The sequence below is a fragment of the Oryx dammah genome, unplaced genomic scaffold (assembly GCF_014754425.2).
Source record: "Oryx dammah isolate SB20612 unplaced genomic scaffold, SCBI_Odam_1.1 HiC_scaffold_14, whole genome shotgun sequence".
NCBI classification, from domain to species: Eukaryota; Metazoa; Chordata; class Mammalia; order Artiodactyla; family Bovidae; genus Oryx; species Oryx dammah.
In genome coordinates this window covers 8,341,690-8,360,201 of record NW_024070198.1, presented here as the reverse complement: position 1 = coordinate 8,360,201, position 18,512 = coordinate 8,341,690, and the positions used below count along the sequence as shown (strand labels likewise).

Here is an 18,512-nt window from a genome sequence, read left to right as displayed (position 1 = left end):
TGTCCGTCATGAGCTTTGTGAAGCTGTGTGCAGGCAGTCTGTCTTTAGCCCATAAAGCAACAACGAGTTGTAGTGCTACTGTTACACCCATTCTATTGATGAAGAAACAGAAAAGTGAAGGTTTAAGTCGCTCAGCCATGTCTGACCCTTTGCGACTCCATAGTTTGTAGCCCATCAGGCTCCTCTGTCCACGGGGTTCTCTAGGCAGGTATACCGAGGCTCAGGGGAATTTAATGACACGCTCAAGGTCTTCAAGGTAGATTGGGGAGTGCAGTTCTCTGTGACTGCAAAGCACATGCTTTCAATAACGGAAGGACACCATCTGCCATAGAGAAAAATCTAAGTACTTTTCATGAACTCTTTAGGAGAAAAGAGGCCAAAAATGCAAAGCAATCATGTCTTACGATACAAGTAAATTTCCTGTCTGCTCCTGCAGTCTTAGTGCAAAGGCCATCCTCTAGCATCTCAGCTCTCAAATGATCTTGGCTTGAATGCCCTCCAGGCACCTTCTACCTTCGGGAAGTTTGGCCTCACCCTCGAAGATAAAGTGGGTGTTGGAAAAGGTCTGTGTTCTTGTTAGCCAGATTTCTTCATGACTGTTGTAGAATCTTAACATTGTATGTGAGGTGTGATTAAGAAATACTGGGTTTTTAACTATCCCACCCAAGATTTTATATATCCAGATTGTTCTCCTTAAGTGCCTCAGCTAAGTTAATTGATTTATTCTGGTGAAACTGCCATTGCACTGCATTCTCTTAAATGAACTTCACCTCAACCACCTTATAACTCCTTCCCCACCTCCAATAGAGAGCACAGTGCCTTCTGCCAACTGCATAGTCCATAGCTGAAGTCACTTATAATTCTTTCAGATAACCATGGTGGTGGCAAATGACCATCTTGGAGAAAGAATTTGATTCTTAGAACCTATTAAAATGCTTTTCATCATAGCAAAGAATGTGTTTTTGTTAAAAAATCAGGAGCAACTAAACTGTAATGAGACCTTTTCTTGTGGGTTTTGAAGGTCCAAGAAGAGTATACAATTTATTCTGAGCAGTCAGCATCACAGGAGCGAGTTCCAAAGAGATGAAGGGGATCAAGGAGTACTTTTTTAGACAGAAAGTTCTGTTTAAACGTGGGTATTGCTTCACCTCTTGGCCTTTGTTTCCTTGAAAACATAGCTGATAAATTCTTACTATTGTTGATGAGGCTGTAATGCAAAGCTCACCTTAGAGATAAATAGGTGGCCTGCCACTCTCAGTGTGATTTTTATTTCCCACAAATGCCCACCAAGTGCTTGGCATTATAATGCAAACCAGAAGAATTAACACTATTGGAAATGATTCATTCCCTCTTTTAAAAATTTATCATCAAAAAAAGAAACTTGCTACTGATACAAAGAATGCCAACAAATGTATAACTAGAACTTTTGGTTTGCATGTTAGTAAAGGCTGCCAGCGAAAATGGAGATTTTTATTTGACACTTCATTAGGATCAAAATAGAAATGTTTCATGTTGCTGTCAAAAGTATCACTTGAAACTCCTTCCAAAATGTTCACCTACAGAAAGAGTCTGAATTTAATGGACTCAATACCATAACTGCACTGGTAGCTATGAATTTAATAGACTATCATGCTTGCACTAGCAAACACAATAATTATAATTATACTTGGGGGACATATTCTGTGGTGAACACTGTATATATATTATCTCTAACTTGCACAACTACTTCCCAGGGGGATGTATTATTGTCCCCATTTTACAGACCTGGAAACTGAGGTTTAATAATTAAATTACTTGGCAAAGACCACATTGCTATTAAATAGCAAAGGGTGGAGTTCACGCTTATGTGTTTTAAACTTACATCAAATCCTCTGCATTTTCCATGCTTTTAAAAGGCTTCCATGCCAAGTGACCTGGACTATAAAGCTATGGCCAGCCTATGAGCAAGTTCCTCTGTGCTGGGTATAATCTACAAATCTTTGACTCTTCATTCCTTCCCTGCTATTTTTGTTGGTATTGACAAAAACTAGGAAGTTTTCTATATTGGTGTGGTGTTTTGCATTTCTCTCCCTTCTTTATGCGCCTCTTACACACACACATACACCCTAATGGTCTGGATAACTTGGAGATTCTACCTGTTCTGTAACTGAGGTGAACTGTGTCTCAAGGTATCTCAGTGCATGGAGCCATTTTATAGTTAATATTATCTCCTGTATCTGAACTCCTTTAACACTGAGGCTTCAAGTGAGGAAAGTTAACAGGTTCCTCTTTTATAAGTGTTGTCTACTTGGAGCTGTATGGTCTTCACATAAAATGAGCAGTCCTTGCGTTCTGCCTGGTAGAAGTGAGATGTTTTCATTTGGGCTGTATTGTAGAGGGAAATTGGAACTTCATATCCCTTGTTGGTGGGCCCTAAAATGTTATGAAATTGAAAAACAGAAGTAAAAGATACTCTGATCACTTCCTTTTGGTAAAAGGGGGACAGTTTGCTGAGTGTAATCCATTCAGTTCAGTCGCTCAGTCATATCCAACTCTTTGCGACCCCATAGACTGCAACACACCAGGCCTCCCTGTCCATTACCAACTCCTGGAGTTTACTCAAACTCATGTCAGTGATTCCATCCAACCATCTCATCCTCTGTCATCTCCTTCTCTCCTCACTTCAGTCTTTCCCAGCATCAGGGTCTTTTCAAATGAGTCCGTTCTTCGCATCAGGTGGCCAAAGTATTGGAGCTTCAGCATCAGTCCTTCCAATGAACACTCAGGACTGATTTCCTGGATGGACTGGTTGGATCTCCATGCAGTCCCAGGGACCCTCAAGAGTCTTCTCCAACACCACAGTTCAAAAGCATCAGTTCTTTGGTGCTCAGCTTTCTTCACAGTCCAACTCTCACATCCATACATGACTACTGGAAAAACCATAGCTTTGACTAGACAGACCTTTGTTGGCAAAGTAATGTCTCTGCTTTTTAATATGCTGTCTAGGTTGGTCATAACTTTCCTTCTAAGAAGTAAGCATCTTTTAATATCATGGCTGCAGTCACCATCTGCAGTGATTTTGGAGCCCCCAAAAATAAAGTCTGCCACTGTTTCTCCATCTATTTGCCGTGAAGTGATGGGACCGAATGCCATGATCTTTGTTTTCTGAGTGTTGAGCTTTAAGCCAACTTTTTCACTTTTCTCTTTCATTTTCATCAAGAGGCTCTTTAGTTCTTCTTCAAATTCTGCCATAAGGGTGGTGTCATCTGCATATCTGAGGTTGATATTTCTCCCGGCAATCTTGATTCCAGCTTGTACTTCATTCAGCTCAGCATTTCTCATGATGTACTCTGCATAGAAGTTAAATAAGCAGGGTGACTGTGTAGAGCCTTGACGTACTCCTTTCTTGATTCGGAACCAGTCTGTTGTTCCATGTCCTGTTCTAACTGTTGCTTCCTGACCTGCATACCGATTTCTCAGGAGGTCAGGTGGTCTGGGATTCCCATCTCTTTCAGAATTTTCCACAGTTGATTGTGATCCACACAGTCAAAGGCTTTGGCATAGTCAATAAAGCAGAAGCAGATGTTTTTCTGGAACTCTCTTGCTTTTTCGATGGCCCAAATGATGTTAGCAATTTAATCTCTGGTTCCTCTTGCTTTTCTAATTCCAGCTTGAACATCTGGAAGTTCACAGTTCCTGTACTGTTGAAGACTGGCTTGGAGAATTTTGAGAATTATTTTGTTAGCATGTGAGATGAGTGCAATTGTGCGGTAGTTTGAGCATTCTTTGGCATTGCCTTTCTTTGGGATTGGAATGAAAACTGACCTTTTCCAGTCCTGTGGCCACTGCTTCCTTTTCCAAATTTGCTGGCATATTGAGTGCAGCACTCTCACAGCTTCATCTTTTAGAATTTGAAATAGCTCAACTGGAATTCCATCACCTCCAATAGCTTTGTTCATAGTGATGCTTTCTAAGGCCCATTTGACTCCACATTCCAGGATATCTGGCTCTAGGTGAGTGATCACACCATCGTGATTATCTGGGTCATTAAGATCTTTTTGTATAGTTCTTCTGTGTATTCTTGCCACCTCTTCTTAATTTCTTCTGCTTCTGTTAGGACCATACCATTTATGTCCTTTATTGTGCCCATCTTTGCATGAAATGTTCCCTTGATATCTCTCATTTTTTCGAAGAGATCTCTAGTCTTTCCCATTGTATTGTTTTCCTCTATTTCTTTGCATTGATCACGGAGGAAGCCTTTCTTATCTCTCTTTGCTATTCTTTGGAACTCTGCATTCAAATAGGTATATCTTTCCTTTTCTTCTTTGCTTTTCACTTCTCTTCTTTTCATAGCTATTTATAACGCGTCCTGAGAGAACCATTTTGCCTTTATGCATTTCTTTTTCTTGGGGATCATCTTAATCCCTGCCTCCTGTACAATGTCATAAACCTCTGTCCATAGTTCTTCAGGCACTCTGTCTATCAGATCTAATCTCTTGAGTCTATTTCTCACTTCCACTGAATAATAGTAAGGGATTTGATTTAGGTCATACCTGAATGGTCTAGTGGTTTTCATGATCTCAGCCACAGTCAGCTCCCGGTCTTTTCTTGTTGTTGTTGCTGACTGTATAGAGCTTCTCCATCTTTGGCTGCAAAGAATATAATCAATCTCATTTCCGTGTTGGCCATCTGGTGATGTCCATGTGTAGAGTCTTCTCTTGTGTTGTTGGAAGAGGGTGTTTGCTATGACCAGTGCGTTCTCTTAGCAAAACTCTATCAGCCTTTGCCCTCCTTCATTCTGTACTCCTAGGCCAAATTTGCCTGTTCCTCCAGGTATTTCTTGACTTCCTTCTTTGCATTCCAGTCCCCTATAATGAAAAGGACATCTTTTTTGGGTGTTAGTTGTAGGTCTTCTGCATATCTGAGGTTATATCAATAACCTCAGATATGCAGATGACACTACCCTTATGGCAGAAAGTGAAGAGGAACTAAAAAGCCTCTTGATGAAAGTGAAAGAGAAGAGTGAAAAAGCTGGCTTAAAGCTCAACATTCAGAAAACGAAGATCATGGCATCTGGTCCCATCACTTCATGGGAAATAGATGGGGGAAACAGTGTCAGACTTTATTTTGGGGGGCTCCAAAATCACTGCAGATGGTGATTGCAGCCATGAAATTAAAAGATGCTTACTCCTTGGAAAGAAAGTTATTACCAACCTAGACAGCATATTAAAAGCAGAGATATTACTTTGCCAACAAAGGTCTGTCTAGTCAAGGCTATGGTTTTTCCAGTAGTCATGTATGGATGTGAGAGTTGGACTGTGAAGAAAGCTGAGCGCCGAAGAATTGATGCTTTTGAACTGTGGTGTTGGAGAAGACTCTTGAGAGTCCCTTGGACTGCAAGGAGATCCAACCAGTCCATTCTAAAGGAGATCAGTCCTGGGTGTTCTTTGGAAGCACTGATGCTAAAGCTGAAAGTCCAGTACTTTGGCCACCTCATGTGAAGAGTTGACTCATTGGAAGATTCTGATACTGGGAAGGATTGGGGGCAGGAGGAGAAGGAGACAACAGAGGATGAGATGGCTGGATGGCATCACTGACTTGATGGATGTGAGTTTGAGTGAACTCTGGGAGTTGGTTTTGGACAAGGAGGTTTGGCGTGCTGCAATTCATAGGGTCACAAAGAGTCGGACACAACTGAGTGACTGAACTGAACTGAACTGAACTGAACTGAACTGAACTGTAGGTCTTCAACCTTTTGAAGGAGGTCCCCATTATCTTCATTACCTCCACCATAGTTTGGCCCCCAGGCATATAACAGGGAGGGAACACAGCCCCACCCATCAATAGAAAATTGGATTAAAGATTTACTGAGCATGGCCCCACCCATCAGAACAAGACCCAGTTTCCCCCTCAGTCAGTCTTTCCCATCAGGAAGCTTTCATAAGCCTCTTATCCTTCTCCATCAGAGGACAGACAGACTGAAAACCAGAATCACAGAAAACTAACCAATCTGATCACATGGCCCACAGCCTTGTCTAACTCAATGAAACTATGAGCCTTGCTGTTTAGGGCCACCCAAGACTGACAGGTCATGGTGGAGAGCTCTGACAAAATGTAGTCCACTGGAGAAGGGAAAGGCAAATCACTTCAATATTCTTGCTTTGAGAACCTCATGAACAGTATGAAAAGGCAAAAATGTAGGACAGTGAAAGATGAACTCCCAAGGTCGGTAGTTGCCCAGAATGCTCCTGGAGATCAGTGGAGAAATAACTCCAGAAAAAATGAAGAGATGGAGCCAAAGCAACAACACCCAGTTTTGCATGTGACTGGTGATGGAAGTAAGTGAAAGTGAAAGTTGCTGAGTCATGTCCGACTCTTTGCGACCCCATGGACAATACAGTCCACGGAATTCTCCAGGCCAGAGTACTGGAGTGGCTAGCCTTTCCCTTCTCCAGGGGATCTTCCGAACCCGGGGATTGAACCCAGGTTTCCCACATTGCAGGTGGATTCTTTACCAGCTGAGCCACGATGGAAGTAAAGTCCAATGTTACAAAGAGCAATATTGCATAAGAACCTGGAATGTTAGGTTCATGAATCAAGGCAACTTGGAAGTAGTCAAACAGAAGATGGCAAGAGTAAACATTGACATTTTAGGAATCAGCAGTCTAAAGTGGACTGGAATGGGTGAATTTAACTGAGATGACCCTTATATCTACTACTGTGGGCAAGAATCCCTTAGAAGAAATGGAGTAGCCATCAGAGTCAACAGAAGAGTCTGAAATCCAGTACTTGGATGCAGTCTAAAAAATGACAGAATGATCTCTGTTCGTTTCCAAGGCAAACCATTCAATATCACAGTAATCCAAGTCTATTCCTTGTCCTGTGTAATCCATTAGTCCACAAATTATATGGATCACTAATACCTGAACTGGAAGTGTGGACAAACTAGCAAGTCTGAGGACTGAGTGTCCCTTGTTAGATTAAAGCATGCTTGACTTTGGCAAATCATGTCTTTCATTTTATTTAATCCTAACAACTACACAGTATGGTAGGGGCCATTTGATCCTCTTTCAGAAATAAAGAAATTGAGGCTGGGGAATGTGAATGGATTTTCCCAAGGTCATGTGACTTGAAAGTGGTAGGACTTTGAGCAAAGCTTTTATCTAGGCCTTGTCCTTTGACAGATGGTGGTTTGGATGGCCAAATCATTTATCTCTTCTATCTTGTAATCTTCAAACAGTTTGTGAAATAGAGCAACAATTCAAATGGGAATCAGCATAGGTAGTAACTTAATTATTAATAAAAGCAGGATTGGAAATCTCAGAAGTGTCAGTTCCCTCTGTCTATAAAACATGCATTGGACCCCAGTAACCCTAATGGAGTCATCCTAGTCCAGCAGCTCTGCTGGAGAGAAGCCAACAGAGAGAGCTGGCTGGTCCTCCCAGAAGCTGGCTGCTGGTGTCCTGTTTACTGTGGGGAAATTAGCTTGACTCCTGGTGTTGGAGAGCACTGGGGTGAGACCCTTGCTGCCCAGCTCAGTGTGGGGCCTCAGCACTAAACCAGTGGTTCCTCTAGACTTCCCAAGTGGTTGAAAGCAAAGTTGCTCAGTCGTGTCCAACTCTTTGCAACCCCATGGACTGGGGCCTACCAGGCTTCTCCATCCATGGGATTTTCCAGGCAAGAATACTGGAGTGGGTTGCCATTTCCTTCTCCAGGGGATCTTCCTGACCCAGGGATCGAACCCGGGTCTCCTGCATTGTAGGCAGATGCTTTACCCTCTGAGCCACCAGGGACGCCCAACTGGTTAGTCACTCACTTTTGAGAAGGAAGAAGGGGTTCAGGGAAGGGGAGAGAAAGTGGTTTACTCTAATACTGCTTTCTTCCCAAGAGGCAGACTAAAAATTTCTTCCCAAAAACATAAGAAAGGGTATTTTAAAAGTCTGCCCCCCAGCAGTAGAAAGAGTGCTCTTTAAAGTTTTTTCTCTTGAGGTGATCTTCTGTGTTGTTCTCTCCTGCCTTTTTGATTTTGGAGAGAAAGGAAGAGACGACCATATTGCTCTCTAAGTTATAAAGAAATGAGAAGACTAATGTAGTAGAACCAAGAAATGGACTTTACGAGACACATAATCAGATTCTCTCTTCTCATGGCAGGTGATGGAAATGTACACGAACAATGGGAGAAGCCGGTAACTTATAGGAAGCCAAGATGACAAGAATTTTAAAAAATAATCAGTGAGTAAAATTTTGTTAGCTCTTTGGCATTCTTTTGACTACAGGGTGAATTTTCTGTAAGAAACAAAGTTAAAATAATAGCCCAATTAAATACCTTAAAAGTTTAAAAAAGAAAATTTTGAAAAGTAAGTATCTGAGTATGTAAATACTTCAGAAATTTGGTGCCAACATTTCAGAGATTCCTTTGCATTGTTCTTTCTTGGCAGAGTGTCTCATTTTAAGTTGGGTGTGTCAGTTTGGTGGATAGAGTATAAATATTAAAAAAACTGAAAGGGGATCCCTCTTACATTAACCTTGGACTTAGCCTGTCTCAAATGTAGATCATTCTTTCTTGCACTGTTTCCATGGGCCTTCTTTCTTACTCACTTTTTGTGGGTACATTTTGGAGGTATATATGCATAAACTTGGTGAATATGAAAAAATTGAGCTCTTTGTCTATTCCTCTTCAACGTACCTTTTTTTTTTAAACACATAAGAGGCCATTAGAATTTGCAAATTATGTGAGAGTTATACATGATTGGTTTTGGTTTCATTATGGTAGTCATAATGTTAGTAAGTAGGTAGTTAGAAGATCATACATTTTTGAGTCAGACATTCACACACCTGACTGGCTATTGTGCTTTTAGTCATTACTCAACCTCTCCACCTCAGTTGACTCATCAATATCCTGGATTTGATAATATTTCTCATGAAATGAAAGACTCTTAGGATAGTCCTTTGTGCTGTGACTGTTACATGACAGGGCCACAGTAAAAGTAGTTACTTTCCATCCTTATATTTGCATCATGATTTATAGTTTACAAACCTTTATTTTGATTTAGGAGACTGACCAGCTCCACTTCCTGAGCTACTGTCAGGCAGTGGTGGGTAAACATTGCAGATATTGATATGCAAGTAAATGTTCAGAGTCAGCCCTGATTGGGGGGCGGGGGGCGGACGTGCTTTGTAGCGTTTGCCAATTTCTGTAGTGTGAACACTCCCACCATCGCTGATTTCATGCTACCAGCAAGCATTACTGCCAGCAGAGTTGAGAAGTGATTGCAGGAGCACACCTTTATATGACTTCCTACCAACCAGGTGCAATAGTTGCAAAGAACATCAAAGATCATTGATCATAGTAAAACAGGAAATGATGTGTTTTGAGTACTTATGATCTTTGTTTCTAGTATAGTTTATTTTAATTGTTTCGGACAAGGCAATGGCACCCCACTCCAGTACTCTCTCCTGGAAAATCCCATGGACAGAGGAGCCTGGTGGGCTGCAATCCATGGGGTCGCTAAGAGTCAGACACGACTGAGCGACTTCACTTTCATTTTTCACTTTCATGCATTGGAGAAGGAAATGGCAGCCCACTCCAGTGTTCTTGCCTGGAAAATCCCAGGGACAGGGGAGCCTGGTGGGCTGCCATCTATGGGGTTGCACAGAGTCGGACACGACTGAAGTGACTTAGCAGCAGCATTTTAAATGTATGTTTATATAATTTAGCATTTACTGATGGTGTGTTTAACAATCACCTTGCCCCAAATCCTGAGAATATGCAAGGTTTTAAGGGACTGATACATGAGCTGGCCTCAGCACACCAATGGTGGTAAGTTTCCTATTGTGAAGACATTTCCAAGCCAGAAATCTTCAATTATCTTTCTCAGCCCTAGTGGTAAGAGTTTGGTTTGGTTGATAAAAGTAAAATCTGCTTTTGAATCCATGCTAGGTAACCCAAGTTGTCATACCCCCACAGCTTCTGGCATGAAGATAAGTACCAGGATCAATCCAGAATTTAGATCTATTTTCTTAAGTGTGTGACTAGAGTGCTCATGTTATTAACTCAGCTTTGTAACTGGCCCCTGGCACCCCTCACTTCTGGGTTTTGAGTGATAGCGTGTGGAGGAGTCAGACTGTTTGCTCTCTCTTGAACTTTTTCTTTCCCTTCTTTGTGCTCCGGTGAGTCTGCATTTCCTGAGGTAGTGACACACTGGGGGCAAGCAGCCAAGGTGCCTCTTGACTAATAATGGCATGTAGCTTCGCTTTTGATTCAGAAATTAAGAAAAAGGAATTGTCTCCCGAGAGAACGAACCAAAACCAAAAACCTGAGCAGTTTAAAGTTCATACCGGCTGGATTAAGATCTTAGGGAGTAAAATGGAGAGAAGAAAGGAAACTGGATCAGATATCTCAGTGTTTCTTCTGGAAGCAATTTTTTCAGTCTTGTCACTTGCCCTTTAGAAGGGAACAATTGAAGCCTGAAATTGCTAAGTAATTGCTAAGATCGTGGTGCTTGTATTTATTTTAAATCTCACCCACTTAGTTCTCAAAACACATTCTTTATTGAACCTTCAAAAAAAAAAAATGCCTTGGCTATTTCAAAACCTTCGTTTATGTCAATTCCCTGAATCAGACTTACATAATCTTAAAACATTTATTTCCCTTATTTCTTCCTAAAACAATAGATATTTATATTTCCTACCGAGTCAGGATTGGACTTGGATTATTATAAAAGTAATTCTTGTCCTTTTGAAGAGGAAGCTCATGGATAGAAATCTGAGAGACTAACTGCTGGATTAAGAAATATTGACTTATATCTTAAACAAGTTGAATAAGGGTGTCTTTGGTAACTCTGAAAACAAACATGGGAGTAATGATTAATGATTAACATTAGAGAAATGTTCCCACAGATAAAATATCCTGACTGATAATTTCTGTCTCCAAAATGGACCCTATGCATCTTCCAAACATCCCCACAGAGATTACTTTTTGATTAGAGCACTAGGTGTACAAATGTCAAATGTGCAGATTTTGTAGCCTTGCTTTATGCTCAACTCAACATACTCAGTAGTGTCTGGAGACTTGAGAGTCATGGGTCATTAGGGTAGATTCCCTGGTGACTCAGATGGTTAAGAATCTGACTTGGGTTCCATCCCTGAGCTGGGAAGATACCCTAGAGAGGGGAATGGCTACCTACTCCAGTTTTCTTACCTGGAAAATCCCACGGACAGAGGAGCCTGGAGGGCTACAGTCCATGGGGTCACAAACAGTCGGACAGGACTGAATAACTAAGCAGCAGTAAAAATAAAACAGGCTTATTCCATTTATTCAAGAGTTGATAATCAAGTCTGAACCAAGAAAACTGTCATTTCAAAACAAGTGTGGTAAATGTTGTGATAGATATATTAAATACTCAGGAAACAGATGAGAGAGGAATTACCTGTTTGATTAAGAGTGGGCTGGGGTGGGGTGTTCAGGAGCAGATGACATTTGAATTGAGTATTTAATGATTAATGCCTTTTAATTAAAATGCCTTTTTTAGGTTATAAAGTTAACAATGCTAATTGGAAAGGGTGTTAAAATGTGAAAATTATTAAGATTAGAAAACTCATTATCACTACCCAGAGATAACGATTATTAGGTGTTTTTTTTTCTTTTTTTGTATTTCGCATACTGTTCCTGTGCCCAAATTAGATATTTTTCTCCCTAAAATGGATCATTATCAATATCACTTTGAAACCTGATTAGACTAATAATAAACTGAGACCACGCCAAATCAATAGATATAATCTACATCATTTTTGTTACTGTTCTATAGCATCCCATGTATATGTGATCTGTAATGTACTTAGCCATTTCCTTACTAGTGAGCATTTAGTTTGTTTTCAACTTTCCATTCTTTTAAAGCCCACTGTGATGAACGAACGTCTTTGTGTATGCACTGTGGTACACTTAACCAGTTATTTGGACAGCATCTTTGAACAGAGTGTGTAGGGAATACACTAGGTAGAATAAACAGTTTTTGAGCCAAGAGAGAGGTGGGAAAGGAAGATTCCATTCTGGAGAAAGGCCAGAATTGTAGTTTGGTTGAATGCAAAGAGAGAAGGCAGGTCGTGCTAATTAGGACCAGAGGTAGAAGCATCTTTGATGTTAAGTCCTTTATTCACTCTCAGTTGGGAGCCAGGTGTGGAATCTCTATCATACTTGAAATGAAGACTGTCTTTAATTGCCCTTCATTTCTCTTGTTTGGGAAGAAATAAAAAATTAATAGTGCTGCCTTCTGAAACTTCTTGAGAGTCTTAAGAAACTGACTAGTCAGGAAGTAGACAAGTAAGAGAAGTCATGGGGAAAGTACGTGTGTGTGCATAGAAAAAACTCAACTAGGGGAGCTTATGGTTTTGACAGGGGAAGAAAATATCATTAATAAATGTATTTTCTACTTAAGAAATTTAAGCAAACTATTTATGATTAAATTTAAAGGTAATTTGGGAAAAGATATAGGATAAGGGATAAATAACATAACTTAATACAACTTTATATGTAGCAAGTACTTTTATGTGCTTATGTGTTTTAAATACATTGTTTTACTTAATCTCTCAACAACTGTCTTAGAAAGTGTCTAAGATTATCTCCATTTTGTGGGTGAAACCGAAGTCTCAAAGGCTGCTTTGGTGAGAGATCACCAGAATTGGGTTCCAGTTCGGGCGCCACTGGGGCCTTGGGCAAGTCCTGGGTTTGCACTAAGATGGTTGTCAGAATACAATGAGACAATATCTGCAAGCTTATGAGAACAGCGTAAAGCACCATAGAAATGAAGACTGCTTTTTATAATAGGACACCTTCTTCTCTCATTACTGAAGGGAAGAAAGCACTTCTCTAGCCATTTTCCATTCCCTTTGCCGTAGGTTACATTGCCATCAAAACATTTGCTATTCCTTCCTACCCATGCTCCATCCTGTGGGAGAATTATGGTGTCACACCCACTGAGGCTTGAGCCCCATGGCTGTCTTGGCCCTTGGACTTGTAAATAACAATGGCATGTGCCATTTCCAGGCAGAAATGGAATCCAAATTGCCTGCTTCTACCATCTCTCTTTTTTCTTTGCATGAGATCAACCTTTCCCAGTTAAGGCTGCCACTTCTGCCTTGGTCCCAGAGGGAAAAGGCATGGAGCCCAGTCTCAGCTCACCTGCAGAGAACCAAACAGGAGTCAGAAATAAACCTTCCTCTGTTGCTGGCTTCTGAAATGTTGGTTTTACTCGTTACTGCAGCATAATTTAGCCTGAACGGATAAACCCCTTTTTCACCCCTTAAGTACCACTCTCTCGCTCTTTTAGGACACACACAAATACTCTGTACAGAGAGCACCGTTGTAAAGTTGAGAAACAGTGCTCCCCATCATCAGTTGTATTACACTCCCTGTTCTGCATTGAAGAGGCCAACCTTCATCAGAGGTTATTGCTTTAAATAAGGCATTTAAATAAGGTACTTAGGGTTGATCAACTTGACCCTTATTTTTTTTTCTTTCCTTCAAACATTTGTAGAACATGTCCCATGTCAAAGTCTGGACATCTAGAGGTTTGAAAAATCCAAGCCTTGGTCCTGGTCTTTAGAAATCTTAAAAAGTCTGATGCAATCGGATGCTGTGTATCTAATGCAGGAGATACAAGTTTGATCCTTGGGTCAGGAAGATCCTCTGAGGAGGAAAATGGCAACCCACTCAAGTATTCTTGCCTGGAAACCCCCATGGACAGAAGAGCCTGGCAAGCTATAGTCCATGCGATTGCAAAGAGTCGGACACGACTGAGTGACTGAACAACAGCAAATCCTAACAGCTATAAAAGAAGGCAATGTCGGGTGGTGAAGGAGAGTGCCGCTTTGATGAAGGTGTCTGTAGGTGTTCATATAGGTGTCCCCATTCTGTTGTATGCCATCCTTAAGATGTTCTTTCAGTATTGTTGCTTTCTTAGTTAAGCTTATCTTCCTTTCTCCATCTCTTCCTTAGTGTGTATTTATTGTGCCATTTAATTGTACTATGTGCTAGGCTTCCTTATTCTCAGTATGTAGTTTTTAGCCAAACAGTTTATACTGACTCGCTCACTGAGTGTGTGTGCCCTTTCTTTTTGACATATGGTGTAAACTCTTTGGGCTTCCCTGGTGGCTCAGCTGGTAAAGAATTCGCCTGCAATGCGGGAGACCTGGGTTCCATCCCTGGGTTGGGAAGATCCCCTGGAGGAGGAAATGGCTACCCACTCCATTATTCTTGCCTGGAGAATTCCATGGACAGAGGAGCCTGACAGGCCCCAGTCCATGGGATTGCAAACTCTTTAACTTCTTTACCTCCATTTTTCCCCACAACTGAAGTTGCCTAACACACTATTAAAACAAAATTATATTCTTAATAAATGGTTGACTCTTTTCTTTGGTTTTTCCCACTCTCAAGTTTTTAGTTCTTCTCACCATATGATATATGAAGTGAAGTTCATGGTTGTTAATCCATGTGCTCCTTTTTTTCTTCTTCTTCTTCTTCTTCTTGTGGTATCTGATGTGCTTAAGGCTCTGCATGGGAGAACCAGTTTGTCTTGGCTTAGTAACACCTTACCTCAATTTGGAATAATTTCCAGATGACTTGTCATATTTCAGATCACATGCCTCATAATGTGACTAATGACTAGTCCTGGCTTTGGATGATGGAGTAAAACCAGAAGCTTTTACAAGTCTGTCTGGCCAGCGGTTGCTAGGTTAAGACAGTGTACAATCTAGCCATCCCCTTACTTTATGACTGAATTCAACTGTTTTCTATCATATTACTTCTGGCCATCTCTCGAGTTCGATTTCAAAAGGCATAACAAGGTTAATTTATTATTAAAGTCCCCTCTTGGATCAAGGGGTTTTAAACTTTTTGTCCAAGATGCACAGATGGAAGGGATTGTCCACCTCCATCAGATGGGAAGGAACACTCAGGGACTTGCCATAGTTTATCACTAGTGGTCTGCTTTTAGGTCGGGTGATAGGTTTATGATTGTTGATTTTATTATTATTTTTCCTGACCAATATGTTAGATATATTCTCTTATATGTAATAAATACTCCTTAACCAAACACATTTTTTAAATGTGATATACAGCTAACGTTGTAAAGTGCATCCATCACATTTTTTTTGGCAGAACTGAGTCACCTCAGTTATTTCTGCAATTTTAATCTTTTTTAAAACACCTGTCTAAGTGCCCTCTTAAGATAGTGCCATCTTTTTTCAACAGGGCAAAACAAATTTTCTATGAAGATACTATCTATAGACCCTTAATTTTCAGACAATCTTCATGTCAATACCAGCATTTGTATAACTTAAGGTTTCCCCAGAGAAATATTTTCTTTTGTTTTGCCACAGAGTAATACCTTTTCTTGGGAAGATATAGAAAGTTGATGTCTGGCTATTGACTATGACTGCCCACTAGTTCCTTCTCTTCTCTGCAGGGAAACTAGATATTTACACAGAGTTGGAAATGTTAGCTCAGCTCTAAGTCACCTGAACTAAAAGCCCACTCTTGTCTGGCTGCTATGGATATCAGACAGAATACCACCAGCTCTGGGGTCAGACATTCATAGCTTTGAAGCAGGCTGTGACACGTCTTCATGATTGACCTTAAGCTTCAAAACCTTCTCGAACGCTCAGTTTCCTCATGTGTTCAGTACAGTTGTTAATACCTGCCTTGCTGTACTGTGTACAGGTTAAATGTCAAGTGATATGTGCACGATGGAAGCCACCATCATTACTAGATCCTCAGTAAATGAATTCAATTGCACATGTTTTTCTTGCTATAGGTGGAATTTCAAGTACATTTTCCTATAGGAACAATGTTATGAATGGGATTTGAGTATGGTATTAGAACTATTAACATTATACCTCAGATAAATCATGAGTTAAATAGGCCTTTAAAGACTTGCCAGAAAAGCCAGTCTCTCTACATCTGGTCTCTAGTGAAATGCATTTCAGGTGCCACAGAAGAGTTCATTAGCTTTAGAGTTCATTAAACAACTTTCAGAACGTAATTTATTACCAGATTGAAGACTGTTTAGATAAGCTTTTGTGTTAGACTTGAAATGGAATTCCTTGATAGGTGCTAATGTTTGGGGGACAAAGGAGCCCTCCTTTTGACTTCTGGGAAGTAAACTCCTTCTGGAGAACTTAGTTGCTCTTTCCTCCACTTCACCTAGGTAGTTCTAGTATAGACTAGTCAGTCATGGGACCTTGGCCCCTGGGGTGGCTACATGGCCCACGCTGACCAGTATGAGTTTTTCTTCAGAAATTTTAAGATTATAACTATGGAATAGCCCCTCTTAGTGCCAGAGCTGGGAGTTAAGTGGAAGAAGGCAGATTTTAGGAAGGGAGAGCAAAGCCAACATGTAGAAGCAAAGATGTCCTCCTGTCCTGGTGGAGTTCACAGTGAAATGGCCCTACAGCCCAGCCACGCCTGTGGCTTTCATCTTGCTAGCCCTGGTGGCTCAGCAGGTAAACCATCTACCTGCAACGCAGGAGCCACAGGAGACGCGGGTTCGATCCCTGCATCGGGAAGATCCACTGGAGGAGGAAATGGGCAACCTGCCCCAGTATTCTTGCCTGCAAAATCCCATGGACAGAGGAGCCTGGTGGGCTACAGTCTGTGGGGTTGCAACGAGTTGGACATGACTGAGTGACTAAGCACAGAGTCAGTCGCTCTATCTTACTTTTGCCTCTGCTGCTTCAAGTGCCATGTTACCTGCAAGGTAAAGAATACTAACTAATCTGGTTGTTTATATTTGGAATATTTAAGAAGTGTGTCTCTGTCATGAGCAGTTACAATAAATGTAATTGCACAGTAGGGCAGCTGATTTATCACAGCTCTTTTAGAGCAACGATAGTGTTTATTCCCATCTCATAAAAGGAGAACTGTATTAGCACTAATCAAAAGATATGAGTTACTCTGTATAGATGAGAATGACTCTTGAATAGAGGCTTGCTCTAATGCAAATGTCATATACTTTTTTATTTTAAACCATATAAGCAAATGGAAACTTATGATGGTTCTAACAGTTATATGTTGCCTCGGACAACTGCCATGTGCTAACTTTTATGCTTAGGAGCACTTTAAGGTAAACAGGTAAGATATTTCTACTTAAGGAGGAATTGGTCTTTGGTGAGATTGTCAAATATGTGTGTATGTGTTCCTTATTGGAAAGGGAAAATAGAAAGACTTAGTCGTCCCTCTGTTCTTGTGAGTGGGTTAGTATTTGGGGAACTGAGATGGTATGTGCTGACACTCTTTTGTAAACTGTACTTCCTTTTAGGAAGTATCAGATTTGCTTTCTCAGTAGTGGCACTCTTTACCGTTGGAACATGTCGTAAAGAGCGAAGACTCACATCTGTCGCTTGGGTTCTGATTGCCAACTGGGCTGAACAGCTATAATATTTGTGTATTCTCGATGTGTCAGCCGTCAAAGGAAAGTTTTTCTTTCTCCTTTGTGGCTGTTATATAACTCAAACACCATTATATCAACAACAGCTATTTATTCAGAATCTGCTAGATCCTGGGGAGACAAGGCCTCTGAAACATTGTCTCTGTCTCCAATGGACTTTTGTCATCAGAAAGAGAAAAGCCAGAGATTTCAAACAGAAGGAAGACACTTAGGCTCTCTAAGTTAGGTTTGAGATGGAGGTATTAAAGAATAAAGCTGTAGGCATTTGGAAGAGAGGAGAGTTCTCTGGGATTTGAACCAGTCAATAGGGTTCAAGAAAAGGAAGGGGTTTGAGAGGGTCTGAAAGGTGGTAAGTTTTAAGGAGAGTGAGGGAGACAGAGACCATGCGGGCCCAGGTATGGAAGTGGTAGTGTGCCCGTGGCTTTAGGGGAACAAGAAGTAGGCTGGTGGGGTTATTTGGCCAAAGGTTTTTTAAGTGGAAGATGGGTGCTGAAGAGGTGAAAGCCAGCTTTTGAATGACTGAACATCATGGCCCCAGATGCTGGGAAAGATTGAGGGTAAGAGGAGAAGGGCGAGGCAGAGGATGAGATGGTTAGATAGCTTCACTGACTCAATGGACATGAGTTTGAGCAAACTCTGGGAGATAGGGAAGGACAGGGAAGCCTGGTGTGCTGCAGTCCATGGGGTCGCAAAGAGTCAGACACAACTTAGCAACTAAACAACAGCAGCATCATGGCACTGGGATTGGAGCTAATTGTTTCTTTTTTAAAACCATAGATTGCAAAGAACAAAGATTGTCATTTTAACTTTGGACAACAAACATATCCTAGAAATGGTGACCCTTTTTCTTTTGTGAGAACATTCTGATAACGTTGGTAATTGTGTCCTTATTTCCAAAGCATAAGGATCATTGAAAACATCTTTCAGGCGCTTTGAGTTACGACCACAGGTGAACTTATTTATGAACCTTCCTTCTTAAATGGAGCACCCACTCTATACATTTTCAGCTTGACTGGATCCCAGATAATAGAAAGAAACTAGAGTATCTCTCTCTTTCCTGTGTGGGTTACCTTTCCCGTCCTCTTGTATCTA

General features: G+C 41.0%; 1 protein-coding gene across 5 annotated transcripts in view; it reads left to right on the top strand.

Moving 5' to 3' along the window:
* Positions 1–18,512, top strand: part of SGMS1 (sphingomyelin synthase 1) — a 323,847-nt gene that overhangs the window by 195,369 nt on the left and 109,966 nt on the right. For 4 of the 5 annotated variants that reach the window (XM_040254683.1, XM_040254684.1, XM_040254685.1 and 1 more), the window contains one exon: positions 8,131–8,211. The exons of the other annotated variant lie outside the window; for it this stretch is intronic. The gene's annotated coding sequence lies outside the window, so the exon portion shown is untranslated. The remainder of the gene's footprint in view (positions 1–8,130; positions 8,212–18,512) is intronic. 5 annotated transcript variants of the gene reach the window in all.